This window comes from Vicia villosa, unplaced genomic scaffold (assembly GCF_029867415.1).
Source record: "Vicia villosa cultivar HV-30 ecotype Madison, WI unplaced genomic scaffold, Vvil1.0 scaffold7, whole genome shotgun sequence".
NCBI lineage: Eukaryota > Viridiplantae > Streptophyta > Magnoliopsida > Fabales > Fabaceae > Vicia > Vicia villosa.
The window spans coordinates 1877689-1884245 of NW_026706810.1; positions in this window are offsets into that span (position 1 = coordinate 1877689).

Consider the following 6557-nt stretch of genomic DNA (forward strand, 5'->3'; position numbering starts at 1 on the left):
TAATTTTTACACGTGCGGACGCACGGGTATATTACTAGCTAAGTTTTGAAATAATTACAGTAAAATCAAGTTTTCCAAAAATACAGGAAAATAGAGTTTTTTTTTTCTAAAATATACTAAAATCGGGTTTCTCTAAAAATACAGTAAAATCACTTTTCTTAATACAGTAAATTTGAGTTTTCTCAAAAAATACAATAAAATTTGGGTTTTTGGAATTACAATACAATCGAGTTTTTCCTAAAATACAGTAAAATAAGGTTTTTTGAGAACACAGTAAAATCAAGTTTTTTGAGAACACAGTAAAATCGGTTTTTTTTTAAATAATGCAAAATTAAGTTTTTAAATAATTATAGTAAAATCAAGTTTTCAAATGATTTCATTTAAATCAAGTTTTTAAATAACTCCATCGCCCAAGATGCTTGTTTCGTTACGTAAGGTTTATCCAGTAAATTCTGCACACGCGTTCTTTCTTGTTTGGTCAAGAACTTTGTATATTTGTGGAGGTTGTATGTCTCAATATCAGATGGTCTAACTCCCAACCAATAAAGGTTGAGAGTGGTCCCGTTTACACTGTCGAAAGAAGTATTTCCGGCCCCGTATTTGTAACAAAGCGTTATACTAAAACCAAAAATGTCTCCATCCATTAGCGCAAGTACTGGTAATTTCAGATGTAAAGTTATTTTCTTCACGAATTTTCTTGAAGCCACATGCGGCATACCAGATCCACTTATAATGATACATTTATATTTTTTATGAAACATGGCTGAATGCAGAATGGTAAGTATCACATGACTTTCTACTAACAAAATGAAAAGTGTCCCCTTACTGTTAATCTTTGTAACTTTATCCACGACCATCGGTATATTGCCCCCGGCATATTCGCCTTTTCACATGTTTAACATTTTGTTTCTTTCTCTTTCCAATATTTTCACTTTCATTTTAATTTTTTCTCCCTTAATTTTTTTCCGTTTTATTTTTCTAAACATAAATAAATTATTAAATTGAATCTTTTTTAATGGAATGAAGAGGAACTTACTCAACCGAAAACATAATTATTTTATGATTATTAAAAAATATTCATAATTATTAAAAAATTATTTTCAAATGTCAAAATTTCTACTTTATTCACGGGCCACTATCAACGAAATTCCCTTTTTATTTTAATTATCAATTTTCTTTATTTGAGACACAAATTTTTTATATTCAATTGTCAATTTTTTTTTCACAGGACATTATCGGCAAAATATCTATTTTAATTTAATTAACAACTTTCTTTATTTGAGACACAAAATTCTTATTTTCAAATGTCAAAATTTCTATTTTTATTACGGAACACCATCAACACGATACCTATTTTATTTTCATTAACAATTCTATATAAATACAAAAATGAATGCAATTCTATATATATCCATTGCTACATAAGATTATTATTTAGCTTTGTTATGATTTTTACAATATCTATCTCAAAATCATATTACATCTTACTCATTATAATTTTGCACATGACTTTAATATATTGGACACAACAAGTTAGATCTAAGCAATAAAACATGTATAAATGTTAATTTGCACTTGATAGAGTGACACTAGACACGATCAGTTAGATTTAGACAAAAAGATATATATAAATGTACCCTTTCAATGATGAAATATTTTAAATATTAATATGTATTCTAATCTTTTCATTATAATATAATTGAAGATCCGATTCACTCTTACTCTCAAGGTAATTTTTTATTTAGTAGGTGTGAGTTATCACTCATTTGCACTTGTCTTTAATGTTGAAAATGTGAATGAAATACTTTACGAAGTGTTATAGGACACAATCAATTAGATTCTAAAAACATACATAAACATAACTCTCAATATGCAGTATAATTTTACAAAACTAAATAATTTTTACCCGTGCGGACGCACGGGTATATTACTAGCTAAGTTTTGAAATAATTACAGTAAAATCAATTTTTCCAAAAATACAGAAAAATTGAACTTTTGTTTAAATATAGTAAAATCAGGTTTCTCTAAAAATACAGTAACATCACTTTTCTTAATACAGTAAAATTGAGTTTTTTCAAAAAAATTACAATAAAATTGGTGTTTTTTAAATTAAAATACAATCATGTTTTTCCCAAGATACCGTGAAATCGAGTTTTTTAATACATTAGATTGTATGATTTCAAAGTAGTCGCTTGATAGGGAAAAGGGAAAAGCAACCTAAAATCCTTTCATATCTCTTGGTCTAGGTATCCTAATGTTGTGTAAGCTTAAGCATCTCGTAGCCCTTTCTGTTAGCTTTCCAATGCCTTTGACGGCGCCCAATTCCGAGTTACGGAACTCCAGTTATGGTCGAAACAGTAAAGAGATGATTTTCTATCAGGTGCAATCGATTGCTCGCTGAACCAGAAGCACAGGAAGTCAATTTTTCACAGTGCAATCGATTGGCATGGTGTGCAATCGATTGCTCGCTGAACCAGAGCCAAAAATGGAATTTTTCCTGCATAAGATCATATCTAACACATTCTAATCCATCTCAATCTGAACCATAACATGTGACAGCATTCTTTAGCAGCATATACATGTATTAACACACCTATCAACACCAACATGCATCAACAATTTTCTCATTCTAAACCTTGTTCCCAAACATGCCATTCACAAAACCCCAATTCCTACCCCAAGTTCTAACTATCGAACTCACCTAGAAATCATTAAAAATTCTAACTTGATGATGATAATAGAGATGATTACAACTTTGCTCTTTATTATTGACCATGGTTCTTCACTCTAAAGTTGTCAAAGCTTCACACATATGCAAGAACTTGATGAAGATGGTGTTGATTAACCTTGATTCCCTCTTCAATTCTACATGCAACCACTTGATCAAGCAAGATGGACTCTTTCTCCTTCCATTCACGTGTCCTTGTTTCTCCCCATCCTCAAAATTCTGATTTTTCTTTTGTTATAAGGCCTTAATGTTCTTCCACCAAACAAGTTCTTTAGGGAAAATTACCCAACTGCCCTCTAACTAAATAACATTTTACCAATGTGCCATTTAGTTTCATCCTAACTAATAACTTTTGATTCAAACTAATCCACTATCTCATTTTTGATAATTCTTGGTGATAAATAAACATGCTTAAATAAATTGGGATGTTACAGTATGTCTCAATATCGAATGGTCTAACTCCCAACCAATAAAGGTTGGGAGTGGTCATGTTTTCACTGTCGTAAGCAGTATTTTCGGTATATTTGTAAAAAAGCGTTATACTAAAACAAAAAATGTCTCTATCCATTAGCGCAAGTACTGGTAATTTCATATGTAAACTTATTTTCTTCATGAATTTTTTTGAGGCCACATCCGGGATACCGGATCTGCTTATAATGATACAGTTATATTTTTTATGAAACTTGGTTGAATGCAGAATGGTAAGTATCACATGACTTTCAACTAACAAAATGAAAAGTGCTTCCTTACTGTTAATCTTTGTAACTTTATCCACGACCATCGGTATATTGCCTCTGACATATCCGCCCTTTCACATGTTTCCCTTTTTGTCTTTCTCTCTCTTTCCAATATTTTCACTTTCATTTTAATTTTTTCTCCATAAATTTTTTTTCGTTTTATTTTTCTAAACTTAAATAAATTAATAAATTGAATCTTTTTTTAACGAAATGAAGAGGAACTTACTCAACCGAAAACATAATTATTAAATTATTATTAAAAATATACATAATTATTAAAAAAATTATTTTCAAATGTCAAAATTTCTACTTTATTCACGGGCCACTATCAACAAAATCCCTTTTTATTTTAATTAACAATTTTCTTTATTTGAGACACAAAAATTTTATATTCAAGTGTCAAAATTTTATTATTTTCACAGGACATTATCAGCATAATATCTATTTTATTTTAATTAACAATTGTCTTTATTTGAGACACAAAATTTTTATTTTAAAATGTCAAAATTTCTATTTTTATTGCGGGGCAATTCTATATATATCCATTGCTACATAAGATTATTATTTAGCTTTTGATCTTACCGAGCAGATCAGATGGCCAGCAACAATGAAGGCTTGAACTTCAGGGTGACGAATATGGGAAAAAGGTGTTGTACCTGCAAGGCACTCTGATGCCAAAGTAAGTATGTATTCCACAGGGTACAACAAAATAATAGGGTTTTAGTGGTAAGAAAAAGATTACCTTGCCCTCTGTATGTAGAGGGCTATTTATAAGATGTTTTGGCGAGCGGATTGGACTCCTCCTTCTAGGGCGAATATTCAGGAGACGCGTGGATTGATTGTTTACCGAGCACGTGAAATCCTCATGGTCGGTTATTTGGCCCGTTTGCCCAGTCTGGTCGGATGGAATCCACCACGTGCGCTCTGACGTGTATTGGGCCGAAGGCGGGAGTGGCCCAATTGACTGGATTGGGCCGGTCCAGAACAGGAGCCCCCCAAGTCGTTGTTCTGGTCAGAGGAGTAACGACTTATAGGAAGTAAATCCGAGGGTCCGTGCCCTGTCTATTTGAGGGAGGTAGGTCGTTTATTTCCGAGGAGAGGAAGGGTCAGGTCGGGGATGAAGAAGCGTGTCGTTTACGAAAAGTTGGTGTTATACCCCAAAATTTGCCCACATCTTTTTTCAAGAAAAACTCCAATCTGAAAATTAAGAGTCTCATATAATTATGGATTGTTTCAACAAATATCCTGACATATGAAACACTTAGTTTTTAGAATTTTTCTTATACAGTAAATTGGCCTGCAGTTGAATTTATTCTTACGCAAACGCCAAATACTGTTTATTACTTCACACATGCTATTTATTTATTTACAGATAAATAGTACTGACACAATTGGTACAGAGTTAAATCTTTTTGCAGGCGCAGAATCAGGAAACTCAGACTGTACTGGTAACAAGTAGATTATTATTATCTTTTGTTTCCCACTAGTTTTTGTACTATATTCCATTATTTTCAAAAATCTTTTCAAATCTCTTTTTCAAAAATCAAATCTCTCTTTTTCCCAACACTATCATCCACTTTCTTTCAAATCTTACTTTCACTCAAATTTTCCTTTTGTACGGAATCACATCATTCCCCAACGTCTCTATCCTTCTTTCCATTCTATAAATACCTCTCATTTTCTTCCATAAAATCTCACATCAAATTCCAACTCATCTTTCAAATTCCTACCTCATATCTATTTTCTCTTCTTCCCTGACAAGAATGGCAAAGTGGATAGAGACACTGTTTCTTACAGTCATCACCATTGCTACGGTGATCATGACTTTCTTCTGCCTGCATAGTCCTGAAGAGTGTGGACCTGCAATGGTTGCACTCCCAATCATCTACATGTTATTGTTCATAGCATGGGTCATTAACCGTCATTCTTAAAATTTGCCGTATTTCTTATTTCTTAAATGTACCGTTTATTCGTCGTACTGTTCAAAATAGTATGTGATATTTGTACTGTCAGTATTAAATGTTGTACTATTTTTCATAATATTGCTTAATTACTAAGATAATATTTTGTTTGTTTTCTGCCAGTCAAATATTCCTATTTCTGTGCATTAAATGATTTTCAGGGTTATTATCGGTAATTTTGCCCGCATACCGTAAATATTAGTTATTTATCATGTCTATGTTTTTAACAAGTCATGTAAATAAACTTTCATTTTTCACATAAAACAAAAACAACAAAAAAAAAATTAACTTTGACTGTTGATTTTTCACTCTAACTGCTACGTCAATACCTGAACAGTCAGTTGACAGCCAAACTGCTGGCAATACAATTCTCAGTGTTTTGTACCATCAATCAAATCAATCTTTCACAATTCAAAATTCCAAGATTTTTGTTCTAGAAGTCTTCTGAATATCACGCGATTAGCAGAGACTCAACACTGCACAAAAATCAGGTACGCTTAACTGTCTCCTACACAAACAGTCCCTAATCAGGGTTTTTCTTGTTTTTACAGGAGCAACAAGTTTTTGAGAGCTCAAATGGATTTCATACACATCCATATATCTCAAAGTACCATCATACAAATTTTCAAACTTCAATTCACTCAGACGCACCGTCAGCAGCTCAAACAGTCAACAGACGACCCGTTTGACCAAAAAAGTCAACATACAGTCAAAAATGAAATTTTTTGTCAAAGTCCATATTTTGTCAAAGGATTCATCATTTGATCATTGGATGATCATAATTCATCAAGGAAAGATCAAAAATCAACAAAACTCTAAGATTCAAAATTAGGGTTTTTGCCTGAAAAGTCAACTCAACTTTGACTGATCATAACTCTCTCATCCTTCATCCAAAAAATTCAAACCAAAGCTCATCTTGAAGGAAATTCAATTATCTTTCAAATGCCATTGATCCCATGGTCATTGGATTCACCATTTGAAAAATATGACCAAAGACATTACAGGTCATTTTCAAAGTCAACAAAAAGACACTTTTTTCAAAAGGACACACAAGGAGCTTCAAAAATTATTTTGACATGAGACCAAAGGCATTGGTTAGAGGACTCTTTGAGGTTTCCAAAAACTGCAAGA